General features: G+C 41.9%; 1 pseudogene; it reads right to left on the bottom strand.

Annotated features, from left to right (window-relative positions):
- The window catches only part of LOC139309253 (zinc finger protein 208-like), a 41,920-nt pseudogene extending 25,105 nt beyond the window's left edge, over positions 1-16,815 (bottom strand).
- Between the last annotated feature and the right edge of the window lie 10 nt (positions 16,816-16,825).

The raw sequence follows: 16,825 nt of genomic DNA on the forward strand, positions 1-16,825 counted from the left end.
CCAATCTGCCTTCCACTGAGGATCTGTATACTGCACAAATCAAAAAGAGGGCTGTGAAAATATTTACAGACCCCTCACATCCGGGACATAAATGGTTTCAACTCCTACCCTGAAAACAACGCTATAGGGCACTGCACACCAAGATACAAGAACAGTTTTTTCCCCGAATGCCATCACTCTGCTAAACAAATAATTCCCTCAACACTGAGGGAACACTCAACACTGTCAAACTATTCACATTAGGCTGCATTACTATTGCCATTGGTCTTCTCATCATTCCTGTCACCCATCTCCTCCCACTTGTGACTGCATGACTGTAACTTTGTTGCTTGTATCCTTGCGACCTATATTGATATTGATGGTTTCCTAGTATGATTTGATTGCTTATTGCACCGTATGACTGTCACTGAGTGTTGTGCCTTGTGATTCTTGACGAGTGTATCTTGTCTTTTTATCTACCAAAGACAAATTCCTTGTGTGTCCAATCACACTTGGCCAATAAAGACTTCTATTCTATTCTATTCTATTCTATTCTATTCTATTCTATTCTATTCTATTCTATTTTATTCTATTCTATTCTATTCTATTCTATTCTATTCTCAAAAAAGATGTTGAGACCTTGGAAAAAGTGCAAAGATGATTAAAGGCCTGAAGACTATACCATATGAAGAACCATTGCAGGATTGGGGTTTGGCTAGTCTAGAGAAAAGAAGGACTAGGGTAGACATGATAGCAGTATTCCAGTATTTGAGAGGCTGCAACAAAGGGAAGAGGGTCAATTTATTTTCCAAAGCACCTGAAAGCAGGACAAGAAACAATGGATGGAAACTAATCAAGGAGAGAAGCAACCTGAAATTGAGAAGAAACTTCCGAACACTGAGGACAATTAACCAGTGGAACAGCTTGCATTCAGACATTGTGGGTGCTTCATCACTGGAGGCTTTTAAGAAGAGACTGGACAGTCATTTGTCTGAAATGGTATAGGATCTCCTGCTTGATCAGGGGGCTGGACTAGAAGACCTCCAAAGTCCCTTCAAGCTCTATTCTGATTCTGATTCAGAATAATAAAATACACAGAAAAGATGAGACAACAGGGATCTCTTTGGAAAAGAGAAAACCTTCAATTACCTCCTGAGGTGTTCTGACTTGGATCATCCTGAGGAATCCTCCTAAAAAACAGCTCCTGAGGAGGATTTGATGAATTCCTCCTTCCCCCACAGTCTCTGATCTCCACAGCAAAGGACTTGAAATAGGAGGAAGTAAAAAAGAAGAATTAACGGACATCACGCAACAGGAACTGAATTCTTGTTCTCTAAACACAACTTCCAGTGTACATCAATGAGGTTGAGTAAGAAATCCCAAATCTATCTTCTAGAATGGACAATGGGATAATATCCTACAAGATCTAATGAAACAACTCCACATATTTTGAATGCCAGAGAGATCTGGGAGGGAGGGGTGAAGAATTCAAGCACACTTTTCAATCCTGTCAAACCCTTCTGAGCTCCCAGGAGAAGAGAAGACCTCCTACCTGCAACTTGACCTGCTCCTTCTGCTCCTCTGCCTGGCTCAGGAGGAAGCCTTCCACCAGGGCCACCGCTTGGGAGCTGGTCTCTGCTCCACACTCCCGTACCCAGCTCTCCATCCGGAAGGGCAAAAGGGCCAGGAATTGCTCCAGAACAATGAGATCCAGCATCTGGGCTTTGGTGTGCCTTTCTGGTTTCAGCCATCGCCTACAAAAGTCGTGGAGTCGGCTGCAAAGCCCTCGGGGACCCTCAGCCTGCTGATATTGGATGCTCCTGAAGTTCAAGGGCTGAACTTCTGAACGGACGATGGTTTCTTCCTCCAGGATCTTCCGCCCAGTTCTTGCCCAGATCTGCGGACAGCTCGCAGAAGCACCTTTTCTCTCACCACGGGCTAAAGGTTGTCTCTCCATCCTTTTTCTGTCCCGTAAAGCAACCCCAAGGAATCCAAGGAATCTTGTGGATCTCCAAACACCTTTCATTCACGGGACCGTTTCTGTTGCCGCAGGACTGACCACAGCAGGTTATTCCAACTCTCTTTGCCCAAGAGATAATTTTGGATGTAGGGGAAGAGATTACAAGTGGCTTCCAGTTTGGGTATCTGAAATTGCGGGGTGGGAGGATTCAACAACTAGAACTGGAAGAATTTAGCCACTGAACAACAACCACGCAACCTGCCCTGAGCTTAAATGGATCAGCAGGAGTCTCTTCCAGCCCCTGGCGCGAATCCTGCCTTGCCCAGCTTCTCTTCTCTCTATGCAAGGATCTGCAAGGCCAATTCTAATCACGGGGCGGGAAGGGCCACCCCAGACCCCCGCCGCCTCCTGGGAATCTCCGGTTCTTCCGGGTGACAAGGCAGCTGCTCCGGAGCTCCAGCCCCGCCTGTTGTTTCCATGGAGAGGGCGGCTGGGGAGCATAGGACCCGGGGTTGAAGCCGGAGGAGGGCCGGGCGCAGGCCTCTCCCTCCTCCGCCTCCCTTTGCACTGGAGGAGCCCCCACCTCACCCGGGGCACGTCTGGATCTCCCCCCGCCAGACTCTCCCGCAGCCTCTCCGCCTCCTGCGGAGCCCCGGGGGTTAAGGAGACCGAATGCGGAGTCCTAGAGCGGCAAGCGTTTGTGATGTCACTCTCTTCGCAGCCTCCTCTGTGATTTTCGCCTCCAGTGGGCCAATGGGGAATCGCCTGGAGTTCCTTTCTCTTGGCAGAAAACGCCCCCTGGTGGATTTTGCATACATTTACAGGATTCCCTGCAAAGCGCGGGAAAAGAGCAGCGTAGAGATGATGAGCATGGGAGTAGGAGGAAGGTCCCTTTCAATGGTTCCCTCAGACAAAGGTTTTGTCGCCTTCAGAGGCAGCAATTTCTCCCTCTCCTTCCCGTCCGGAATCATCTGTGGAGATGGAGAAAAATTCTCTCTGGAGGATTTGATCTCGCTTCCCTCAAGAACAGCCACTCTAAAGTCTCAGCAGAGATTGGAGAAGGCCTCAAAATGGGCCAACTCCTGTCAGAAATGGACCGGCTGTCAGAAGACGAGGATCAGGAACCTCTTGGAAACCCAGCTTGTGTCTCGCAATTGAAGGGGAGTTAGATGGGATACAGCAGGAAGGCCACAATGAGGAAAATGATTGGTTTTTTTATTGATTTGTCTTTTATTTCTTTAATTCAATACATACAGGTGCCTTTCCCAAATTATTCACTCAGCCTCCCAGCGAAGGGGGGACCAGAAAGAACAGACAACCCTCCAGCTTCTTCTGATGAAAGAAAAGAAAGATTGCCCTCCACTGGGCCAATAGGGAAGCACCTGAAGTTCCCTTTTCTTGGCAGAGAATGCCCCTTGGTGGATTTGGTGCAAAGTACCAGGATTCTAGAAAGGACGGGAAAGAGGAGCCCGTCTGAGGGAAAGGGAGAGGGCAGGGATGATGGGCATGGGAGTAGGGGAAAAGTAACTTCTCAATGGCTCCCTACCATCATCCTGCACAAAGAGAAAAAAGACCAGTTCCAAAATGAAGGAAAAGCTGAAACCCATGGATATTCCAGAAATTTTACCTCATAATCAGCTTCTTTAGTTGAGAAATGAAGAGGGGAAATGGTGTTTCATCTCTGACTGGAGAAAATGTGGAATTGCAAAATGAAGACAGGAAGATTGTAAAAAAGGAATATAAATCTAAACTATGATGGGGAATTTTTTTTTTACATAAGGATTGTGTAGGAAATTCAAGAGATGTGACTAGGAAGCCTAAGCCCTTTGGAGAATTTAAGGCAGGGATATATCAATAAACCATAAATGAAAAGAGAAAATGAAGATTTGAGCACATTTGGTATCGACACACAAAGACACATAGTAAATGAAAAAAAGAATTTAAAATGATAGAAAAAGCGGTTAAAATCAATTTAAAAAGAATGGAGGAAACCTTTGGGGTTTTTTGTATCTATTTCTTTTTTTCTGCAGTTTGACACAAAGTTTAATAAAGTTTAATAATCCATATTTTGAAAAATAGCTTCAACCCATCAGGAGCTGAAATATGCACACACACCCAGGGTGTCCAAACACTTTAGTGTGTTAGTAATGCAATGAAAAGAAACAGAATTTTATGCATGTTTAGCTAGTAACCACACCACTGATAAATAATTTTGTTTAAATTAGCGTTATACCGTTTCCTAGATTCTGGCACACCGTAAAGACAAAAATATGGCACTAATGGTGGAAAAATATCTTTTGCCCCATGCAGCTTGTTCATTTTGGCCCCTTCTTTGAAAGATGAATTGTTCACCCTGAAGCTTTTTGCACACACTCTGCATTGACACCTGTCATTATTCCATCACAACAGGTCTTAGACCAAAAAAGATTCCCTACTTCTGCATTCATATTGACTGACTCAGATCTTAAATTTGACACAGCAGACAGAAGTTGGATTAGTGCCCTCTGAGATTGGCTGGTGTACGGATGTTCCCATTTCATTGGGTAATGAAATGTCTGCAACAAAACAATAAAAACTCAGAGCACCAAGGATCCCTCATGAGCTACACGTTCTCATTTATTGGCAGTTTGGATTATTTTTGGTAACTTCGCATTCCAAAGAAAACTCCCATTCGCATTTCTGCGTGTTTCATCAGAAAGGACTGAAGTTGTTTTTTGAACTAGTTCTTAATTTCACGTGACCAGTGGTGGGTTGCCTCCAGTTTGGACCGGTTCGCAAGAACCGGTAGTAAAACCAGTGGGAGGACCTGCCCACCGCCCCGGATGTCATCATCAGCAATCTGTGCATGTGCATGATCCTGTTGCGAATCGGTGGTAAAGGTAAGTAGAACCCACCCCTGCACGTTACTTCATTGATTTTCAAAGGTCTTCCTTTTTGATTGATCATTTGCAATATTAGCACACTGGAGTGGTTTTCATTCTGATTCCCTGGAATACGCCTAATTAGGGAGGGGGGGATTCAGAAACATCATTCGTTGCCATTGTAACTTCAAATGTTTGCATAAAAATTATTGTAAATCAATGACTAACTTGATTGACCAGTAGGCTGCCTAGCTATGGGAACTTAATATGCTGCCAGATCCCTGTAAGTGATACTGTCGTTCAGTTGGGAGAAGAGGGGGGTTGGATTCAATTTATTAGCATTGCCTGTATCAACAGATATTTTACAATACAACCTATATCCTGGCGCCAAAGCACCCTGAGATCCCCTTAACTTTGGGGAATATTTATGATGTCCATGTGGGTTGTTTCACTTTAAAGGATAATGGAGGATAACGATGGGAATACACGCTTATCCGATTCTCAGGGCATCTGGAAAACAACTTCACACTTGTGTATTGGCTAAAATTTGCATTCTGGCTAAAGAGAGGGGTTTCTACTGCTTTGAATCCATTGTTGTCACTTCTGCTTAATAAAAGGTTCCTTTTGAAATACTCCATTTCAAGAGTTTTTACTTTCTTAAATTGGAAGGAGAGGCAGTCCTTACAAAAGCATCCACAATTCCCTACCACTGCTTTCTCTTAATAAAACTACTTGTCAGGGTTCCGCGTAATGCTGCCAACCAATTCAAGATTCTTGAGGCCTTGACTTCCTAAAAAATCCAGTTTATTGGGTACACACCAGAGAAGCCCAGAGTGACTAGAAAGATCAGAGGGAAGAGAAACCCAGTTGGAGCTTGCTCCAGAATCAGAGGGGCTGTGTATCATGGCTTGTTAATGCTTTTAATGAAAACAAGCAACATGGCTTCTGTTAGTGTAATGCGAGGTTTTGTGGTGTCTTGGCTGAATGAGACAAACTACCTCTCCTGGTGTTAAAGATGGAAATGTACCTGCGAGAGGAGGAATTGCGGATGATAGTTACTGATCCACCTTCTCCCCTATTAAAGATTATCTCAAAGATTATCTTTTTGAACAAAGGTCTTTCCACACTCCATGCATTTCTATGTCTTCTCCCCTGTGTGGATCTTTTTATGGGAAGCAAGATACCTGCATTGAGCAAAAGTATTTCCACACTGCAGGCATTTATATGGTTTCTCTCCTGTGTGTATCATTTTATGTCTTCTGAGTCCACTGCTATGAAAAAAGGTCTTTTCACATTCCATGCATTTAAATGGCTTCTCTCGTGTGGATTTTTTTGTGGCAACTAAGACTACTGCTCTGAGCAAAGGTCTTTCCACACTCAATGCATTTATACGGATTCTCCCGTGTGGGTTTTTTTGTGGCTTCCAAGTCCACTGCTCTGAGCAAAGGTCTTTCCACAGTCCATGCATTTATATGGTTTCTCTCCTGTGTGGATCTTTTTGTGGATAGTAAGTTCATAGCTATCAGCAAAGGTTTTCCCACACGCCATGCATTTATATGGTTTCTCCCCTGTGTGGATTCTCTTATGGCGAATAAGATGACCTCTTTGAGCAAAAGTCTTTTCACACTCCATGCATTTATATGGCTTTTCCCCTGTGTGGATCATCTTATGGGAAATAAGAGTACTTCTTTGAGCAAAGGTCTTTCCACACTCCATGCATTTATATGGTTTCTCTCCTGTGTGGATCTTTTTGTGGATACTAAGTTCATAGCTATCAGCAAAGGTTTTCCCACATTCCATGCATTTATATGGTTTCTCCCCTGTGTGGATCCTCTTATGGCGAATAAGATGACCTCTTTGAGCAAAAGTCTTTTCACACTCTATGCATTTAAATGGCTTTTCCCCTGTGTGGATTATTTTGTGGATAGTAAGTCTACTGCGACGAGCAAAGGTCTTTCCACACTCCATGCATTTAAATGGCTTCTCCAATGTGTGGATCATCTTATGGGAAAAAAGAGCACTTCTTTGAGCAAAGGTCTTTCCACACTCCATGCATTTATATGGTTTCTCTCCTGTGTGGATTATTTTGTGGCTTCTGAGTCCACTGCTATGAGCAAAGGTCTTTCCACATTCCGTGCATTTAAATGGCTTCTCCCCTGTGTGGATCTTTTTGTGGGAAATAAGATTAGGTCTTCGAGTAAAGGTCTTTCCACACTCCATGCATTTATATGGTTTCTCCCCTGTGTGGATCCTCTTATGGCGAATAAGATGACCTCTTTGAGCAAAGGTCTTTCCACATTCCATGCATTTAAATGGCTTTTCCCCTGTGTGGATCATCTTATGGGAAGTAAGATTACCGCTCAGAGCAAAGGCCTTTCCACACTCAATACATTTATATGGTTTCTCTCCTGTATGGAGCTTTTTGTGGCAACTAAGTCCACTGCTCTGAGCAAAGGTCTTTCCACATTCCATGCATTTATATGGTTTCTCTCCCATGTGTCTCCATTTATGGATTGTAAATTCTTTGCTACAAGGAAAGGTTTTCCCACACTGCATGCATTTATACGGTTTGTCCCTTATGTGGATCCTTTCATGGGAAGTAAGATGCCCGCTTGTTCTAAAACATTTGCCACAATCCAAACATTTATAGGGCTTCTCTTTTGTGTCAATCACTTTTTGAGATGTAAAGAACTTATATGGTTTCTCTTGTTGGGCAGGAAAGTCTTGCATTGGCGCATCAGTGGAAGATGAGCTTTCCTGATTCCAATTCTTTGACTGGTTTCGCTCATGGCTTTCAAATTCCATTCTGATTACTTGGAACAGTTCCCAGGAATCTTGATTCTCCTGCCCGTTATTACCTTCAAAGCAAAAGAGAAATGAAAATGATAAGAAGGTGAGAGAAAAAGATCAAACTGTAGAAAGTCAAGAGAATTTCCTTCACAGTTTCTCCAAAATTCCATTAGGTTGTATGTTTGCATGCTTACAGTGGTGTGATATAGTACATGATGATTTCTATATTCATGATTGAAAATATCTAGAAAACATCTGTTTCTTTACCATTATCTATATATATGCAAATTTCACTCAAAATCAGTTTTAAGTTAAGGAATAATCAAGGGAAACATCCAAGGAGAAATTAGCAGAAACCTCAAGATTTATTGGGGTGGGTTAATTTCAGCAGAGACCTGTGAGAACTGAAACAATTTTGAAACAAGCTCCTTCTTCCAAGTGTACCTTGGCGCAGCTGCTCCACAGTGTCTGTCTGGTGGGTGGGACCCCGGCTTAGAGCCATTTCTTGATTCCAGTGATGAGACTTTGGAGCGAAATCCCTTGTTTGAAGCGTCCCATTGGATTGTAAACACTCTTCGTGCTGAGACTGGAAAGAATGGGAGGCTTCAAGAATGGCTATTTTGCTGCCCAAAGTCTCATCTGTTGGCAAGCGCTTTTTGGCCGGATCTGGTACAGGCTTTATTTCGCAGAGAATGTAGGCCTAAACTACTTTCGTGCGAGATCAGTAGTGCAAGATCTCAGTCTACTGATCTCACATGATCTCGCACTGCAGTACTTTAGGCCTGTGTTCCTTATGAACTGAGGACTGCATAAGATCCAGGGCAAAAGTCTCTGAAAATGAAGAGACTTTCCCTCTGTTTGCAAACTATTTTGTCCAAGCCTTAGTTAGCAGAGAACAGAGGCCTAAAGTAGTATAGTGCGAGATCACGTGAGATCAGTAGCATGCGATTTTGTGCTACTGATCTCGCGTATCTTATTACTTTTGGCGTCTTATTTCTGCAAATGAACCAAAGAAGGCAAAGGAACAGATGACTCGCTACATCATTGTAAGGTAAGTCCCGGCAGGACTGATGAATGATTTTTTAAATTAAAAAAACCTAACTATTATCTATCTTCTTGAACTCTCTGATTGGGGACTAGAAAACTTACCAAGAGAGACCACATTCCTATGGTTTTCAAGCATGACTTCCGAATGCAGCGCTTTTTGGTCAGAATCCAGCTGAGACCATTCCTCCTCAGAGAAATACACAGCCACCTCTTTGAAGGACACAAGACTCTCCTGAACACGGAAAAAAGAACAGAACAAGAGGACTCAGTAGATCTCTTCATCTTCATCAATGATTTAGACAGGAGGATAGAAGGGGAACTCATCAAATTTGCAGACAAGACCAAATTGACGGGAATACCAACACTCCAGAAGATAAGCTTGAGATATAGAAGGATCGACAGATTGGCCCCCATCTAAGAAAATGAAAAACGTTGAGAAATGTAAGATTCAACACTAGAAACTACAACAGGGATCTTGCAGTCCTATTGGACAATCACTTAAACATGAAACAGCAGTGGGACTTCCAGTTTGGCGACACGGTGAGACAGTCGGGGAATTACAGTCGGGGCTCCGATGAGCCCCACGAAAACCCCGGCTGGTGAACCACCGCTGATGGGTCTTCAGACCAGAACTGTCCTGTAGGGACGGGGAAGAAAGAGAGGCACCTCGGACGACCAAGAGGAACAGGCAAGTTCCTCAGAGGTCGGAGGGAATTCTCTGTGCATCGGTGGTGGTGGGCGGCAGCCATGGCGGCTGCCACGAAGCTGGGACAACCGGATCAAGTAATGTGCAGGAGGAAAGTGGAACGGAACAGAGTTTTTTGAAGCCGGGTGAATGACAGCCAACCCAGGCTTGTAACAACATCAAGGGAAACATCTTTTAATGATAAGACTCCTAGCGATAAAACAGCGGCTAAGGAGCACGGGGCCAAAGAAGATTTAGAAATGCAACTTTAAAGAGACAAAGACCCGATAGAAAATTGACTTCTGAATAAAACCAATTGGAAATGTTAAATACTGAGATATGGTCAAAGGATTGAAAAGCGTTTAAATTTGGACTGGACTTTAAAAAAGATTTGACATTTTTAAAATTAAAAAGAAAAAGAGAAACTAAGTAAGATTGTTATATAACTGAAACAAAACGGATACTTCTTAACAATTGGTAATTGTGGATTGCAGAGAGACACCTTCTGGATTAAAAAGGAATATTGTAACTTGGTTTCTGTTTTGGAAAATTGTGAACTTTACAGATAACAACCGTGAGAATATGTGGAGGAAGATTTCTTTGTTTGCAGGCGGCTTGATTTTGGGGAAAGAAAGGGAAACCATAACAGAACTCTTATAACTGGTATAACGTCAACTTAAAAAGAATAAAATGGCGCAGGAATCAGAGAAGGAACAATTTGATACATTTGGCTTGGAGTGGAAGCAAGAAAAATAATTAAAATGATACATGCAGGACAAAATTTGAGGATATTGAAACTGAAATGAAGTATACGCAAACGGACAAGAAAATGAAGAAACAAGACACAACAGCTGGAAATAAAGAAGATAAAAACAATGTGATTAAATATGCATAAGATCTGCGTACCTTCTGTCGCGCGCTCAAGACGTTCTTATTTCATCAAGCTGGCCTGACCTAAGTTTTTTCCCCTTTTTAAATGGAAATTTTAAATTTGGTCTTAAATTATTGGGGTTTTAAATTTTCAGCCAAATTATTTAATTCGTTTTACTTTATTTTAAATTTTGTACTCATATGTTTTATTCTACGGCTGTTCACCGCCCTGAGTCCTTCGGGAGTAGGGCGGTATACAAATTGAAATAATAAATAAATAAATAAATAAATAATGTACAGGTGGATAGTAATAATAAAAAGGAGATTTTTTGGGTTTTTTTGAGAAGACAATGTGAATAACAATATTTATAAAGATGATTACGCTGGGATTAACAGTGAAAGAATGGGGGAAGATAGAAAAGACCAGGACTCTGATTTATAAAATAACTATATTGAGATTAATAATGGTTAATAAATATGAGAAGAATATGTTACAGATATTTAAAATTGAAATATGGATGAAAACTATAATATATGAGAAGTAGATTATGTTAAAAGAAAATACATTAATGGATACAATGAATCAATGATTATTATGATGTTATATACTACTTGAGAATAATGGATGACTTAAAAAAATTGAGATAATGTTTAAAGAGCTATAACAATTGTAACAATTTGAATATTTTAAATAATTTTACTAAGATTTAATGAACACTATATGAAGCAATCATAAATATGGGGAAGTATTAGAGAGGGAAATAAAATCTTGAAATATAAGTATGTTTGATTTCCATTGTTAATTGTGAGGATTTAGGTTAAGAATTGTGAAATGCATTATGAGTTATTAATTAAATTGAGATTCAAAGTGGATTAATAGAAGGGTAATTGTTTTGATTAAATAAATAAGAGTAAATTTTGTTTAAATGCTAATAGGGGAGATTGATGATTTATTAAGTATAGTTGATAGTGACTAAGATTAAAGGGGGGTTAATAGAAGGGTAAATGTTCTTTTTTCTTTAAGTAAATTTGAGTAAATTTTTTAAGATGGTATTAGTTGAGATAGGCGATTTAAGATTAAGAAATAAGCGTTATGGCAAAATAAAATGTATAAAATTTTGTTAAAGATAAAAAGAAAAATTGTATAAATTGATAACCGGATCAGGACTCTGTTCCAAAAAGATGTAATTTGTGTGTTGAAAAATAAAAATAAAAAACTTTTTTGGGAAAAAAAAACATGAGACAGCAGTATGCTACAGTTGCCAAAGAAAAAACCACCCAAAAGAATCATAGGATGCATTAAGAGGGATAGAATCAAGTATCAGACCTGGAAGCCATCTTTTACTTTTGAGTGTTCAGGCCTGCCACAAATTCTACTGTGGGAAATTGGAACAGGGGATTGTATTGAAAAAAGATGATATGTAGTCAAAATAACATTTTTTCCAGAAAGTGAAGGCCACTTTGCCCTGCAGCTGTGCTGAGAAGACTGGGGAGGTATCTTCTGTTCCGGAGGGTACCTGATTGGTTTGTGTGATGGACATGTGGGTAATGGGCAAGAAGTTGAACTTTCTTTTGGGTGACGAAAACCCGGAAGCTCTCAGATTTGGGTTTTCCCAGATGTGCCAATATGACATCTCTAATAAAAATTAGCTTTGAGGGAATTGTAGCCTCGGAGTTTAATTTCGTTGAGGGTGTTATTTGGAATCCTGACATTAAGATCACATGAAGTGTTAGTACCACTTTATAATGCCTTAGTAAGACCGAACCTGGAATATCGCATTCAGTATTGGTTGCTACAATGTAGAAAAGATCTTGAGACTCTAGAAAGAGTAGAGAAGAGAAACCAAAACGATTAGGGTCCTGGAGGGTAAAACATATAAAGAACGGTTGCTGGAACTGGGTATGTCTAGTTTAATGAAAAGAAGGACTAGCAATGATATGGTAGCAGTATTCCAATATCTCAGGGGCTGGCACAAAGAAGAGGAGGCCAACCTAATCTCCAATACACCTGAAGTTGGGACAAGAAACAATGGATGGAAACTAATCAAGGGGAGAACTAACCTACAATTAAAGAGAAATTTTCTGTCAATGAGAACAATTAATGAGTGGAATGACTTGGCTCCAGAAGTTGTGGATGCTCCGAAACTGGAGGTGTTTAAGAAGAAATTGGACACCCATTTATCTGAAATGTTTGATCTCCTAATTCAGGCACAAATCAGAAGATTGGAAATTATTTTATAGCCCAAAGTACCTATGTTCTACGTGGCCATTCTCTTTGGAATAGTCAGCTTTATTTTTTAATATGGCTTGGTTACTTTTATTGTACTAAAGTAGAACCTCTGGTCACCACCTTAATTCGTTCCGTAACTTCGGTCGCAACCCAATTTGGTGGTGACCGGAATTCCGTGAGACTCACATTAGCCTTGCACAATTCCAAGTCAAAGAATTAGAAAAAGTATGGGTCTCTAGCAGTTGCTCCCACAGTGATATGTTTACTCCTATTTTTTTTTTTTTCAAAATAGTTTTTACTTTTTTCCAACATAAATCATAAAATATATCTCTATTTCTTGAAGGACTTGTAAAAACATACTTCTTGTAAACTCATAGTTGGAGGAGTACCTAGCAGAACCCAGTTAACCTGTGGTCTTTAAAAAGTGATCTGGCCGATGTCATTTTGAGGCTCCAGTGCTGCCACATTAGAGGAAGGGATAGGGAGGGGGGGATTAGAGTTAGCTGAGGCGTGGTAGACATAATAAAATACCTTCTCCTGGGAACCAAGGACGTTCTCACAACTGTCCGAATGAAGAAGTGATGACACCAGATCAGCGGAGCTTGCAGTGATTGGGCCATGTGACTGTTTTGGGCTGAGGGCAAAACATTTCCTAACAGAACCTGAGAGTAGAAATAACAGTGTCTCAGTTATAGTCTACAGAGGAAGTTAATCTGCTTGACAGCAACTTGAACCTACTATTATGCTGTTAATGTCGCGCAGGAACACAAAAATAATCCAGTCAGATGAAGGGAGAAAAACTGAAGGAGAACACACTCCACATACCCACTTCACTTCCTGAAGAAAAGGAGAATACAAATCTAATATTTTTTTCCTTTCTTACTTGATTTGGAAGTTCAACCACTGTTTGAACTCCGTCGTAAAAACCAGAAAATGTCATTCTTTATTTCTCTGTAAGTAATAAATAATTTCAAAATTCATATTTAACAAAATAAGAGGAGGTATATTACAGAAGAGAAGGTAAGACAGATGGCATGTCTCTGAGGAGGATCTTGGATTACCTCCTGAGGTGTTTTGAGTTGGATCTTCCCAAGGGATCCCCCTGAAAAATTGCTCCTGAGGGGGATTTGATGGATTCTTCTTTCCCTCAGGATCTCTGACTTCCGCTGTGCTGCACTTCAAATAGGAGGAAGGAAAAAAGAAGCAGAATTAATGTACATCACATGACATGAAGTGCATTCTTATATTCGGAATGCAACCTCAAAGCCCCCAATATCCACCAATGAGGTTGAGTGAGAAAACAATGGAACAATGTCCTACAAGAATATGTGGGACATTGCCACATATTATGAATGTCCCAGAAGTATGGGAAGGAGAGGGGTAAGTATTCAAACACTCTCTATTCCCTTTTGTCCCTCACCTGCAACTCGACCTGCTTCTTCTGCTCCTCCGCCTGGCTCAGGAAGAAGCCTTCAGCCAGGGACACTGCCTGGGAGCTGGTCTCTGCTCCACACTCCCGCAACCAGTTGTTCATCTCTGGGGGCAGAAGGAACAGGAGCTGCCCCAGAACCACCAAGTCCAGCATCTGGGCTTTGGTGTGCTTTTCTGGTCTCAGCCATCGCCTACTAAAATCATGGAGTCGGCTGCAAAGTCCACGGGGACCCTCAGCCTCCTGGTATTGGATGGAGGTCCAGGGCTGAACTTCTGAAGGGAGGATGGTTTCCTCCTCCAGGATCTCCTGCCCAGTCCTTGTCCAGAGCTTTCCCCCCTTCCCAGGCTGAGCAGCTGAAGGGCCTTTTCGGCTTCCCTCCTTTCCAAAAGGTTGTGTCTCCATCCTTTCTCTGTCATGCAGAGCAAGTCCAAATGGCTCCAAGGACTCTGGTGGGTCTCCAGATGACTTTTCCTTCACGGGACCATTTCTGGCGCTGCAGGACTGATCCCTCCAAGGGATTCTGCTCTTTTTTTTCTGAAGAGAAACTTTTGGCTTGAAAGATTTCAAATGGCTTCGAGTTTCTGTATCTGAAATGGAAAGAAAAATAAATACCAAGAATTAGACAGTAGAATTTAGCCATTGAACAACCTTCACCCAACCTGTCCAGAGCCCCAAGCGGGTCATCCAGGCGCAGGGTCGAGTCCCCCCCCCCCCCAGCAGGTCCGGGAAAGATCGGGCCCTCGGGGAGCCTGGTGCAAATCCTGCCTCCTCCTCGCCCGGCTTCTCTCCTCTCCTGCTGGGCCTCCGCAAGGCCGACCCTCCCTTCCCCACACTCGGGCTCTTCCCCGGACAAGGGTAAGGGAAGGGAGCCCCGTATCCCCCCCGCCTTCCTGGCATCCCTGCTTCCCACTACATGGAGAGGGTAGCTGGGGAGCATGGGGTAGAAGCCGGAGGAGGGCCGGGCGAGGGTCTCTCCCACCTCCGCCTCCCTTGACCCGGGAAGAGCCCCCAACTCACCCAAGGAACGCCTGGATGTACCCTCGGCCGAATCTCCGTGGGGCGTCCTAGAGAGGGAAGCCTTTGTGATGTCACTTTCTCCGCCGCCTCGTCTGGAAAATCAGCTGTGACGTTCGTAGTCCAGTGGCCCAATGGGGAAGCGGCTGGAGTTCCCTTGTCTGGCAGAGGGCGCCCCCATGTGGATTCGGCGCAAAGTGCCAGGTTTCTAGAAAGAGCGGGAAAGAGGAGCGCGTCTGAGGGAAAGGGAGAGGGCAGGGATGATGGTCACGGGAGTAGGAGGAAAGGACCCTCTCAATGGCTCCGTGTCTGACACGGCGAACCTAAAGAGAGAAAAAAAAAAAGAAAAGCCAGTTCCAAAATGGAGGAAAACTTGAAACATCTGGATATTCCAGAAATTTTACCTCACAACGAGGCTCCTTAATTGAAAAAATGAAGAGGGGAAAAGGGCGTTTTAGCTCTGCCTGGAGAAAAGGTGGAATTACAAAACTAAGAAAGGAAGATCGTGAAAAAGGAAGATAAAGCTAAACTATGATGAGGGAAAAACCATTTTTAAGTAGGGATTGAGTAGGAAATTCACCTCAACAAATCTGATTAGGAAGCTTAAGCCCTTTGGAGAATTTAAGGCAGGGATATATCATTAGACCATGAATATAAAAAGAAAAGGAAAAGGAAAAGATTCGATCACATTTGGAGTTGACAATGACACAATAAGAGGTAAGCTACTGTGAGCGGGGAAAAAAAAGAATTTAAAATGATGGGAAAAGTGGTTAAAATCCATTTAAAAAGAATAGAGGTAACCTTTGATTTTTTCTTTATGTATCTATTTTTTTTCCTGCAGTTTGACGCAGAAAGTTGAATAATCCATATTCGGAAAAACACCTTCAACCCATCAGGAGTTGAAATATGCACACAGCTCCAGGCTCTCCAAACACTTTAGTGTGTTAGTAATTTTTATTGCAATGAATAGAAAGAGAATTTTATGCATGTTTAGCTAGTAACCACACAACTGATAAGTAATTTTAAGTTACTGTTATACCTTTTCCTAGATTCTGGCACACCATAAAGACAAAAACATGGCAGTAATGGTGGAAAAATGGTGCATTTTCTCAGCTGCTGTTCATTTTGGCCCCTTCTTTGAAAGATGAATTATTCACCCTGAAGCTTTTTGCACACACTCTATAATGACATCTGTCATTATTCCATCACATCATAAGACATCTTTGACCAAAAAACACCTTCTGCATTCATACTGGTTGACTCAGATCTTAATTTGACAGAAGATAGAAGTTGGATGGAGGCATCCTTAGTGCCCTCTGAGGTTGGTTGTTGCACTGATGATGTTTTCTAGTTTGGGTAATGAAATGTCTGCCAGAAAAAAAATCAAGCTCAACACAGGGACCTTTCATTTCAACCATAACCTACACATTTCCTCCTATATTGGCAGGTTGATTTATTTTTGGCATCTTCACATCCGAGACAAAGTTCCTATTCGTATTTCTCTGTGTTTCATCAGGAAGGACTGAAGTAATTGTTTGAGCAATTCTTAATTTCATGTTATTTTGGTCTGCACTGATTTCTAAAGACCTTCCTTCTTGATTGATTGATCATTGATTGATCATTTGCAATGTTAGCACACTGGAATGGTTTTCATTCTGATTCTCTGGATGATGCCTAATTTGGGAGGGAAAGAGGGAGAAGGATCTTCGAATGGTTACTTAATAAACTATCTGGGTTGGCCGGTAGGCTAGCTAGCTATGGGAGCGTAATATGCATTCACATTCCCCGAACACAGTTTTCATTTAATAAAACTACTTATCATGGTTCCAAGTAATGTTTCCAACCAATTCAAGACTCTGAGGCCTTGGCTTCCTCAAAAATCCAGTTTATTGGGTACATCATATCGGCACGGTCAAAGGTGAAACCAACATTGAATAATTCCCGCATTTTTGGTATA

Source organism: Pituophis catenifer, unplaced genomic scaffold (genome assembly GCF_029215685.1).
Source record: "Pituophis catenifer annectens isolate HBS135680 unplaced genomic scaffold, rPitCat1.0.hap2 SCAF_2, whole genome shotgun sequence".
NCBI classification, from domain to species: Eukaryota; Metazoa; Chordata; class Lepidosauria; order Squamata; family Colubridae; genus Pituophis; species Pituophis catenifer.